The sequence below is a fragment of the Manduca sexta genome, chromosome 3 (assembly GCF_014839805.1).
Source record: "Manduca sexta isolate Smith_Timp_Sample1 chromosome 3, JHU_Msex_v1.0, whole genome shotgun sequence".
Taxonomy (NCBI): Eukaryota; Metazoa; Arthropoda; class Insecta; order Lepidoptera; family Sphingidae; genus Manduca; species Manduca sexta.
In genome coordinates, this window is record NC_051117.1 from 4,973,961 (window position 1) to 4,986,335 (window position 12,375).

Consider the following 12,375-nt stretch of genomic DNA (forward strand, 5'->3'; position numbering starts at 1 on the left):
ATCCATTTTTATTTTTTTATGATTTCAAACATTAAACATTTCTTTGGGATCATTGATGTTTAACGACAAAGCATTTGTGTAATATGTGTAGCTTATTTCGGAACACACAATGAATAAAAAAACTAAAAAGAAATGTTTACTTGTTTTATGTTTGTTCAGTTTTATGGAGTTTTGTTATTATTTAAACAAGGTTCTGATTAGGGGTGAAAATCAGACGATTTAATAAAATGTTGTTGGTTTTAATCTATTTGATATTTATTTGATTGTGTTTATCAAGTTCTTCATATAAATTGTCAATATTCGCATGATATTTTTTAAAAAAAGTATTTTTGATTGGCTTTACATTTTAAGTACCTACAAATTATTATTCTGTAGATAGAAATGTAAATTTAAAACTTGTAGACATTTGTGTACGTTTATGAATACTTTTTCTTTGCTTAAAAGATTTTTTTTTTATGTTATGTTCGTTGTTATTTAAAAAGAAGACTGATTTTATTTACTTGTGTATATAGAATTGATAATATTTGTTTGTTTGCACGTAGATAGACGTCATTGCCGCACATTTTATGTTTATTCTATTGTTAATGTATTGACATTGTAATCTAAAAGAAATCTTTTTCTTGATTTTTTTCCATTTAAGGTACAACTCGTGTAACATAAAGATAAGACATGTTACTTTTTTTCCTCACATTAAAAGTAATAATATGGTATGATGTGTCGACCAGAAATTGAAGGTTATGAATCCCTCATGAACATGCGGAACATGATGTTGTCCTCAGACGAGTGTGACGACGGGTGCGGGCGGCGCGGGCGCGGGCGCGGGCGGGGGCGCGGCGGGTGCGGGCGCGGGCAGCGGGGGGCGCGCCGGCTCGCTGCGGACGCCACTCGCGCGCACGCCCGTCACCTTCAACGCCTCGCAAGTCGCCAGTGAGTTACTCTTACGTATAATCAATAAAACATTCTTTTGATATAAATACCCAACTTATTTTATGTTACACTTAAGTGATTATTATACTGACCAGTTACAAATCAGCCCACATGCATATGGCGTAAATATTATACCCCCTTTGTGTTACACCCTGTATATATATATTAAAGATATATAATGTTAAAATTTATAAGTATGTTGTTTATGTTGCAGAAGCGAAGTTGCAAGCAGCGTTGTCGGAGGAGGGCGGCGCGGTGAGTAGCGCGGTGGGCAGCGCGGGCGTGAGCGTGGGCGGCGCGCGGTACTGGGCCGGCGGCAAGCTGCCGCACCTGCCCGCGCCCTCCTAGCGCCCGCCGTCGGCGCGCCGGCTCGCCAAGGTGTCGTCGCTGGAGGGGTCGCGCGGGCGCGGCGGCGCGGCGCACGCGCGGCTCGACCTCGAGCGCCGCTCGCTGGACCTGGAGCGCGAGTTGCGCGCCGACCGCGACTCCGACGCCTCGCTCGACGACCGCGACCACCTCGTCTGATGCGCCGCGTCACACTCCCGCGCCAGCCGCCGCCCCACCGCCGCCGCCACCGCCACCGCCACCGCCGATATACTACAATACCAGTTTTAGTACGTTCTATTCGGTTACACACGCCCCGTTTGACTTTCTTAAATCGACACAGAACATTTAACTGACCATAATACACTGTGTGTCCTTTCAACAGAGTCAAACGTGCGCCCGCGCGACTGCGCGTCCGCGCATGTTCGTGTGTGCGCGTGCGCAGCCGCACGGTCGAAGCACATAATTTTCATGTTCCTACTTAGTTAAGCGAGCGGAGCGGTGGCGGGGGCGGGCGAACATTCGCTTGGCGGCGAGCGTCCCGATCTAGTGCTTTAGAGGCAAAATTGATCTCAATAAATAAAATAAAGACTATGGATAAGTTATACGGACATCTAGTGGAATTGTGCGAGTAACATAACGTGTTTTACTGTTTTCTATGTATTATATATGACGTGAGAACGTTCGGATGTGTCGATGTTAGTGCCTACTAAGTCTGGTTTAGCGTTAGGGAACCTCGACCACTTTAAGGGAACTCTTTGAATATTTTACCGAAAAACGACATGTGAGCTTTCGAGAGAAGATTTTTTTTCGTACCGGCACACATCGCTTCGTAGTGTTAAAGGCGTTTCGAAATTCGTAGAATCTTGCAGTGTGATATAACAAGATTTTATCTGAATTTTTGGACACGTGACGGTCGGTGACGTCACGCCCGTCTCGGACACGCACGCCCGTACAGGGTGTTCCGACGCCGGCGTCACGGGCGACCCCTTCGTTTATTGTATTATGTTGAAAAAAATTCCTCTCGAAAACGTAGTTTAAGCGAACATATATGTGTGACTATTGTAACAATTTTTCTACAAGGAATCCAATGTTATGAATTATTAATTATAATTTAATAGTACGATTTCGTTTTTAAGTTTTAGTTAATTCTCCGTCAAGTGATATAGGGGACACTGTATTTATAAAGAAATGGTGACCTTATAATCGGAATTCTTGATAAGGGTAGTTAGTGACAAGGCCTTTTAAGCTAGTTGTAAGGAGCTGAGCTACGCGGCGTGTTCGGTGATAGCGTAGTAGATGTTGTGATCGCAAACACATGGGTTATTATTTACTAGCGCCCGCGCACACGAGCGGCACGCCGCGAACCCTTGTGTCAAAATATACAAATTTATAATTTGTCGAGCGTCACGTCGCTCGTGTGTTTAGGCGTTACAAGCTTATGTATACCAGTAGGTGATGTTATGTACCGTTGGCCATTCGTATATGGAAATACATTAACTACGTATTGTAGAGTATGAAAGTACATATTTTATCGACCTTTATTATTTAACTACTTAAATTGTTCCTTTTTGTATGTTTTTCGTATCATAGCCGTTGAGCACCGATGTACTAAAAAGTATTTTGCGTTTAAAAATAATGTGCAATCAAGCATTTTGTAAGTTCTGAATAAAGTTAGATTTCTGACAAATTTGACCGATACCATAAATTAGTCATTAGTGAAATTAGTCTAGTATTCTTTATTTGAAAATTGTGATGTTTTAGTATTCACTTTAGTGAAAAATAGGAAAACATCTTGATATTACTGTGGACAATATATAGACTGATTTCATAAGTGAGTATTGTGATGAATATTTGGACTTCAATGGCCTTTTTGGATGAGGACCTCGTTAGCCGTAAATACATTAAACGTTGAGAAATTAGACCAACCCAGACCCGAGTTATAACTAGAAAAAAAATTTACTCAGAGCGCAATATACGTTTTTTGTATGTATGATCGTAACGATATTAAAAGGACCATGTACCTTAAACGGACCCCTAAAAAGGCCAATAGAGTCCAAATATTTAGAACTTCGAAAAACACACCGACCACAACCTGTGCAATAACTTCGATTCGAAAAAAATGTTTTAATCGCTTATAATTTGTCTTCCTGTATTTTTAAAAGAAGGCCTATAGTGTAGATGGAAATAACAAGCATTTCTCTATTTTTAGTTCTTAGATGTTTTTTTCTATGTATTAATCGTAATTATATAATTATATTATGGTTTATTGAATACATTGTATGGTTTTTTGTCATCACATCAAGTATAGGGGATGGAAAGGCGTAGCAATGTGTGGAACAAACTTTGATTCTAAGAGCTGATAGCGAGATGTTATCAATTTTACATACTTTAAAGTTTTCCACTGCGTCCTATCTATCTATATATTGGGTAGTTCTCGAAATTAAAACTACGAATAGTAAAAAAATAAGTTTTCGTAAACGAGTTTTGCAAACGATGTAAACGATATTTTTTTCAATAGCGTGTAGTTCGGATATCTAATAAGAGAATATGGACTTGATACCTTGAAGAAAACGTATTATTTGTCATACTTAACTTTAATGTGACCATTGGTATTGCACATAAAATTGTACGTTAAAAAGTTGTTGAATCGCGTCACTCTGAACAAAGTTAAGATGATATTGACTCAGGAATGCTTGACAGTCCATATTGACAAATATCCTACAATTGAGTTGTGAACGTGTCTGCGTACTTTCGGTTTTTTATTTTTGATTGACCTCGTTCTCACTATACTCAAAATAGCATTTTTTTTTATTTAATAAATTTGTATTAAGTTGACTGCCTTTCGTTCTTTATTATGCTCAATAATAGTTTAATATTAGTCTGGAGTTCTCGTTTAGGTACTGACAAAATGCGATGACATTAGTTTTACTTTTGTATGTGGGAACACACTTGTGGATTTCTAACTGAAATTTAATTTAAAGGGCAGTACATATAGTACAGTGACTGACTAGCATTTTCTGACCAAATTTATTTTACTTGCCTTATACGACGTTATATTTCAATAACGTGCCATTTTATTTTATATATATTTTGTTATGTGACATTATAAAGCGTATGTAAATATGATATTTTTTTGCCTTCATTCGTGTGTTTCCACCCGTACCCCAATAGCGTTTTAAGGTATTTAGTCAATTATTGTATATCTTTTTTGTTTAAATTTAACATTGAAAACGTGATGGCTGAGCCGAGTCAATTCACATCAGCCTTTATATGGAATTGTGATAGCTTGTGCTTCGTACCTCGTTCTAGCGTTCAACTGTAAGGGAATGCATGCAGAGCTTCTGTATCGAAGTCGATAGATAAATAAACGATGTATAAATTGTTTTGTCTTGTGTGTTTGTATTTTTATATGCTTCTGAGTGTTACGTTAAACTATCGTAATGTTTGTAAAAATTGTCATACGCACACTGCTTTTCTGTCGTTTCATTTCTCATATTGTGTGCAAGAAAGTGTATCAGAACGATTTGTTTGTAACAACTCAAGTTCCGAGCCAAATTAGATACACTATTCCTTAAAGTGGGAACCGATTGTAAGTAAATAAGTGATAAGGTAAATTTTAATGTTTGTCAATCGAAATATGTTTTTTTGTTTAAATCATTTTGTCATTAAGCTACAAACATGCATACACTTTCTTACACAGAGCTATCTATTATCGAAGACTCACGACTTTCTCATTTTGTTTCGTAACATTTGTCTATTGATTTCGACATAACGCATGGGCTACATCATCGGCGTCGATCAGTATTAACCACGCTTCACTCAGTGATCAGTCACGCGTTACTGCCAACCGTCTGTACTCGGTTTTATATCGTTTGCTAGCGACAGATTAGTATAAGCTTCGGTTCGACCTTGCATTTGTCTACTCATATTTTTTTTGTGAAATATTGTGTTCTCATTTTTTACGTAATGCTGGTGTTTCACGTCTTGAAACTCGTAGCGACTATGTGAATATACAATTTAAAATAAATGAATTATATAAATAAATAATATGATTGTGTTTTATTCTTTTGTGATCGTTTTGGACCGTCTTATGACGAGAGCCAAACATAACCTGAACTTCGCCAATGTTGTTTGGTTGCAATTGAAGATTAAATTGCAAATGTGCATTGATAGGTATACAAATTTCAATTCAAACATAGTTTATCTTATCTTATCAATTAAGCTGTAAAATATACTTTAAAAAAACTATGTACCTATATGTATGTATTATTAATTCAGTTATTTAAGAATTTCAATAAAAACATTCCCATGCGCCAGTCGACTTCGCAAGTTTCTTGCTAATCTTATATACCTTGTTCAAGAAAATATAGAATTGGGGTTTCAACGTTCAGTGCCTTTTTTGTCCATTTTACTCTTGATACAAAATAAGATCACCTAACAAACGTGACAAGGACTTTGTATTCACTTGTAAAATAAGTCTGACTTTCCTTATATTGACCATGATCTGTATTTTGTTCACAAAACACAAGATCACATTGTTGCTATCGCGTGACAATACCATCTCATTTATGTTAAAATAAGACAAGTGTGCTAAATAGCCATTCTTATCTTAAAAACTACGATACATTAAAATATAGTTTGTTGTACATATACAACATACATACATAAAATACAGTTAGTTGTAGTGACGATTTCTACCATTACCTACCAGTTCTTATAAAGTTCTTTTATTTTATGTTACTCCGAAATGAATGTTGCAAAAGTTTACAAAAACTAGGTATAATTGTAAATGGAACATTACAAATGGTCACCTCTCTATATTATGCCTCCAAATGGCGCACTAAACGCATTTGCCAACAAATTAGGCGAAGTCATTGGCCTTCAAACCCAAGGCGTAGGTCGATTTGGAACGTTTTTTTGAAAAGAATCCACTCACTAGAAAGTTACAGCATTAAACCATGTTTAACTAGATGGCAGCACTGTACCTAATCGTATTGTGTTATGGAAATCATAGGCATGGAACACTCCAGTCGGTGGCTGTATAATTCAGACCACACCTGCCCTGATGTGCATTGACGCAATGTGGGAGGGGTCAGCTGTGACGAAAGATTACCAATTATGCCAACATTTATTATGATATGCCAATGTTTAATTCTGAAGACGTCCGAGTTTTTTTTTGATTTCACGAGCTTCTTCAATTAATTTTAGCCATTAATTAAGGGATGTAAATCGACTGATTATAAGGTCCGGATTACGAGCCGCTTCTATTTGTCTTATTGTAAGCGCGTTGATCGTCCACACTCGCAGGCTACTGAGGTTTACATTTAAACATGTACTATGTAGATAGGTATATAATATTAATTTGTATATTTAAATATACACCATAGTTACTGCTAACATGTATACTGCATGTTTAGAAAGTTTCAGTATGTTAACAGTTGTCACCTGTTATTATGATGCAAATCGTGGATGCAAGCGTATCTTCGACCTTAAAGCGAGACGTGCTCGATCGCTATACCACTACAGTCAACACTCGATAGTCGTTGCGATACCGATCATACTCTACGCGCGACAGTGCCGCGCTGTCCGCCATACTGTCACTTCGCGCGCAAATCGCATTTGTGTAACTTTTTTTAGGCAAAGGAAATCGAGTGCGGTGTTGTGTTTACTATTTTGTGATGTGATTTGGTGAAGTTTGTCGGTGTTGATATAAAGGAAAGAGGTAAATGTTTTATTGAAATACGTTATGTCTCATAGGTTAAAAAGTATTTATTTATTTAAGAATATTAAAAAAAGAAATGAAATTAATAATATGTTGCTGATGTTTATTAAAATCGTGTTTATGTATAGCAATCTCATTGAAATCTAAACCTTATCTTCATAACCGTTTGCCCCCTTTATTACGTTTTCTATGTCAATAAAAAAAATACGTATCTATTTTATACATTTTTTTATCAAAAATTTACATACCTAAATCTATTCCTATATGTTGGGAACTCAATATATTTTAATCTTTATGTTAATTTACTGTTAGAAATTTTATTTTTCAATTAATCAATACTGTTTTTACTATTAAATTATTTCTTAAGTTTTGCATAACTTCATAATTTATGGAATGAATTACCAATCACGTAGGTTCAACGTGATGAAAGAAGTAATAAAATATTATTATCAATAATCATTACCTAATGGAGCATTATGTTTTAGGGAAATGTCTACTTTTAACTATTTATTTCAAATTATGCAATAGTAAAATACTTATAAAATCACATTAATTACATCCAAATATATTTACAGTGTGAATTAAGTGTGTACTAACTTTATAATTATTGAATAAATCCTTAATAACGAATAATGGGGGTTGTCTCAGAAGCCCCCCCGCAACCAAAGGACGCTCTCAACGTCGACGGCAGCGTGAGGCTTCGGCTTTCCACGGTGAAACACAAAAGCATGAAAATTACAGTTGCCGGAGTTTCTGAGGCAAATATTAGTTTCAGAGGAGTGTGGATAGTTTTAACACCACGTATAACACATGCGACTTAACAGCACCTCGCCGTTTGTAAAAATTGATTGAATAGTTTTTTTTGGCAATTGAATGTACAGACCTGCACGCCACTTCTCCGATGGTAAGTAACATCTACAAGCAAACGAAGCTATGGAGGGGTCTCATAAAGCTAAATTGCACGGGTTGCAGATAGTGTTTGCGTGCCACTTAAGTGTATTTAGATTGTAATAATTTCAGTAATACGCCATTTAATAACATCCTCGCATACAAAAAATACAATGAATCAATTTATAATATAATGAATACTGTAAGTGTGAAAACGAACGATGCCCGACTTGTAAATAGTCAATTGCGTTTTCGCTACCATGAATGATTCAAAATGTGTAAACGGATGGTGTTATTTATGGAAACACTTTGTAGTTCACTGAAACAGATTCAATTAGTGCTAAGGTGTTATTCTGTGAGGGACATTTTATATTTATCAATAACATTCAATGAGTTTATGGCGCTATGATGAAAACATGTTATTTTGACGTTGTAAGTTTAATACCCGAAGCCCTTAACATTTTTAAAGTTATTTTTATGCTTAATTTGATATATGGATATCAGCACGTATTCAGCCTATAAACATCCCCATTGGATCATCGCGTCGGAAAGTTCTAGAGTCTGGTCCTAGAGAGTCAGTTTCTAGAGTCAAATACAATTCCTAGTCCTCTAACCGAAATGCCTATAGCAAAGTATACTAGTCAAAATTTCTTCTTATTAAATCAGCCATCTAACAATTATAGTAAAAACATATAAAAATAAATTCTCCTGTAACGGAGATAAGTTGGAACTTTGAAGAAAGCACCGACAAAAAAATTTTTACTGAAGTATGTTAGGGTCATTATTTTATTATTAATTTGTCACAATTATTAAAATTGTATCTACATAAATCAATAGTACAATTAGATCATTTATTCCTCTGTTCTTTCAAATTCTATATCACGGTTTATTACTTATCTTACAGCACAAATGTAAAAAGATAAACAAGATTTTTCTCATTTCGTTCCACAGTTCTGAAGCTGGAGACGTAGTTATGTTATGTAAACAACCTCCGATAAAGTATACGCTCATATTGTGGAATTCATTTCGTGTTCGTTTGACGTGAAACTACTTATATAACTAATTAAATCTCAGAATACACAAACTAAGATGCCTCATTTAGACTATTCACGAATAACTTGCTGAATAATTATGAACAACGAATACATTTTAATGAGATGTTAACACACTCGTGTTTTTTATTTTATTTTAATTAAACCAAAATAAACACTGAATCATACTACCCTGGTACAGGTAATGAAAATTAACAAAAAATTTTATATCGGACATATTTTATACTAAAGGTGTAAAATATTAATACAATTTGATTTAAGTATGCCAAATAACACCTCTCGTTGTTGGCTGTGGTGTCCGTCATGGTTAGAAGCCGGAGCAACAGCCTCTTTCTGCGTATGCTTCATCTCGCGAAAAGAGAGCGTCGAGCGAGATCGCGAGCAGAACGATCCTACACGCAGATAAAGAAGATGTAGGAGGCGCTGCGTTGACGACTGACCGGCTCCTCATGCTTTGTGAATTAGGGGCATTTAAGAAAATCCACTTTGATATCCCCCGCCTATCGTAAAAGAGGACTAAATGGGGCTTATAATAGGTAGGGAGGGGATATGTGTGCTCGTCTATTCTAATGTGGCGACCCCGAGACGGACGACAACTCGAGTACTTGGCCTACCGCTGTCCTAAGCGCCAAAAGCGTATTTTGGAATTCGGGGGTACCTTTAGAGTCCCTTATTAAATATGACGGGCCGTAAGGCGAAATCGCGCAAAAACGGTGCCGCGTAGCTATGTTTATGCAACAGGATATACCAGAGTCGTCTCATATGCGCCGAAGAAGGCCACCGCGGGTTTTGGTTGCTCAATGCTCGCTCGGACGATGCTCTACTACCGAGTGTAGACATTAGGTCGTAAGACCAGTAGAACTTACATAACCGTTTCACTTAGCGATACAGTGGTAGTAGCGATAACGTATCGTATCGTATTAGGCTATAATGTCCCAATGTTGGGCAAAGGCCTTCTCAAAACCCTTCCATGAATCCAGTGAACCAGTTATTTTTAAATGAATCCAGTCGTCAGTATTAGCGATATCATGTTTTTTTTTGTTTGAATAACGAGACGAGCTTGCCGTTCGCCTGATGGTAAGCGATACGACCGCCCATAAACAGTAGAAACACCATCAAACCTTGAATTATAAAATATTGTTCGGTATTCCACCGCGCTCGCCATCCTGAGACATGAGAGAGTCTCATTATGTCCAGTAGTTACACTGGCTACAATGTCCGTCAAACCGAAACACAACAGTGACTACACACTGTTGCTTGTCGGCAGAAATAGACATTGCGATGGTACCTACTCAGGTGGACGCTCACATATGAGAAACCTACCACCAGTACATTTGCCCACGATAGAAGAAAAGTAATGTAAATGGCAAAATAAAAGTAACGTCAAAATATTCGTCTGTACCTACGCGGTAATTTTATAATAAACCTGAAGATGCGGTAGCAGTTTTCCTTTCTTGGTGGTAAGTACTTTTTTCTATACCAAACTATTGCATTGTAGGGAAATGAATGTAGCTGATACTGTAGATGAACAGATGGTTGCGTTCATCTATGGAAGGGCATTATCTCCAGTCAGACAGATGTTGCGCCTGATCAGACCGCGACCCATCCCCTAGGAGAATGTGACCATCTGTATCTCGTGATCATGAATGCCCACATGCACCCAAATAGTAGCGTGCGAGCAATAAGATTTATATACTGAAAATGTAAATAATAATTCGTGTCAATATTCACCGCAAAGCTTTCACCTTAAGTATGGGGTTAGAATTATTACGTCCATATTGTGTAATCTGACACTTGTTATTTATTTTCATATCAAGATCTACATAATTAGTTTTATCTTGTTTCTACATTGTAATTTTTTATAAATCAAAGTAGTACGAAATAATGTACCAACTACATACTTAATTATATTAATCTCTGGCTTAAAAGGCTCTTATTTTTCGACATCTATGTCATAAACTGAGACATAAACATACCTAATGTCAGAATTCAGAACATAGTTTATAGGTACTACAATAAAGTGTAAATAAAGGTAATCACCAACCACAATGCCATTGTGTGAAATTACCTGTAATTTGGTTTATCTTAATGACATATAATTAAGAGCTCACATTAATAAGCCTACGTATGTTGGTGAGTCGTAGTGTAAACAAGTAATTCTCACAGACTCAAGGATTCAAGAAGAAGTGAACTCTTCTCTTTAAATAAAATTATAAGTTTATGTAAATAAGTACTGGTGGGTTATTGTTTGTACCGAATGGCACACAACCCATTGCATACAAGACTACAGTGGTTTGAAAGCGTTTGACAGTCCCGGATCTTGAATTTTTTGGAGGCAGGCCTAAATCTGGATAATACTGCCCCCATACACCAATATTTTTACCTTTGTCATCATCATCATCATCATTTCGCGCCCCGCGGGAAATAATTTATGCGTTTAATGTACTGAACGTCTCAGTAGTCAAAGTGGATTTAATGATAAGTTGTGTATGCGTCTGCCAAGTGTGAATTTGGCGCCCTACGAATTCGCTGTCCGGGGCACGGGCCCTGGCTTGCCCCCCCTCTAGATCCGGGGCTGGCATTTGGGGAAGCCAGTGAGTTTGCAACTAGTAAGATAAAGTAAGATTTGGGTGAATGTCAAATGTATAAGGGTTTTTATGTTTGTATCCACGTTAAATATTTTCCGAAGGCGGTGCCTTATTAAAATTGAATATTAATTCGAGTATTTACTTAATATAGCTAGCATCTTAAATTAGGCACCGACTCTACTAAAAACTTAACTTAGACTTTAATTGGAAAGAAGATAACATTGCTTCTGTTTTAACAATTTCTTATTTACCCGTATGTAAAGTTTAAGGTGTGTAGTGGTTTTTGGGGTCTTTTTTTATAGTTATAAACATATCTAATTAAACCCAAAACCAAAAATGTTATTATCCTACTTTATTTAGAGGAGTTCCTCACTGCATCACCCAAATCCAAGGTCCAATGCCTATATAATCAAAATGGTACCATTCCAAAGCAAAGAAATTGAACGCAAAAAGAATCATTTTTAAATCAGACTACGGTGTAAAAAAATATTAGTGACAAAGATAAAAACACATTCAACCTCTCCTTTGGCGTCGTTAAAAATACAAAATATTAACAACGACTTATTTCAGAATAAGGGTGTAATTCACAAAAATATTTGTTTGCTAATTTAAAAAAACATAATTTGGAATTCCATTTATTTTTAAAAATACGCGCTCCAGGTGAGGCTCGAACTCACATCCCCGGTATTGCTTCGAGTACGTCGTATAAGTACCGTGCGCTACCAATTGCGCTACTGGAGCTATGAAGTCATTCGACTTCATAACTCGCCTTGTTCTTACAGACAAATCCAATTTTAAAGATAAACTTAATCTAAATGCTATATCTGATAGTTGTTATCAATATATTGGATGGATTTTTAAGATGATGTAG

The 12,375-nt window shown here is 36.6% G+C and overlaps 2 protein-coding genes and 1 non-coding gene across 3 annotated transcripts in view; 2 read left to right on the top strand and 1 right to left on the bottom strand.

Moving 5' to 3' along the window:
* The window catches only part of LOC115440428 (dual specificity tyrosine-phosphorylation-regulated kinase 2), a 203,234-nt gene extending 197,931 nt beyond the window's left edge, over window positions 1-5,303 (top strand). The window contains exons 6-7 of the mRNA XM_037439755.1: window positions 780-927; window positions 1,142-5,303. The gene's annotated coding sequence lies outside the window, so the exon portion shown is untranslated. The remainder of the gene's footprint in view (window positions 1-779; window positions 928-1,141) is intronic.
* Window positions 5,304-6,748: 1,445 nt separating this feature from the next.
* Window positions 6,749-12,375, top strand: part of LOC115440461 (probable cation-transporting ATPase 13A3) — a 49,186-nt gene continuing 43,559 nt past the window's right edge. Inside the window, exon 1 of the mRNA XM_030164778.2 lies at window positions 6,749-6,976. The gene's annotated coding sequence lies outside the window, so the exon portion shown is untranslated. The remainder of the gene's footprint in view (window positions 6,977-12,375) is intronic.
* Trnai-uau lies at window positions 12,157-12,245 on the bottom strand. Its single transcript is given in 2 exon segments — window positions 12,157-12,192; window positions 12,209-12,245. It is a non-coding gene; the product is annotated as a tRNA-Ile (tRNA).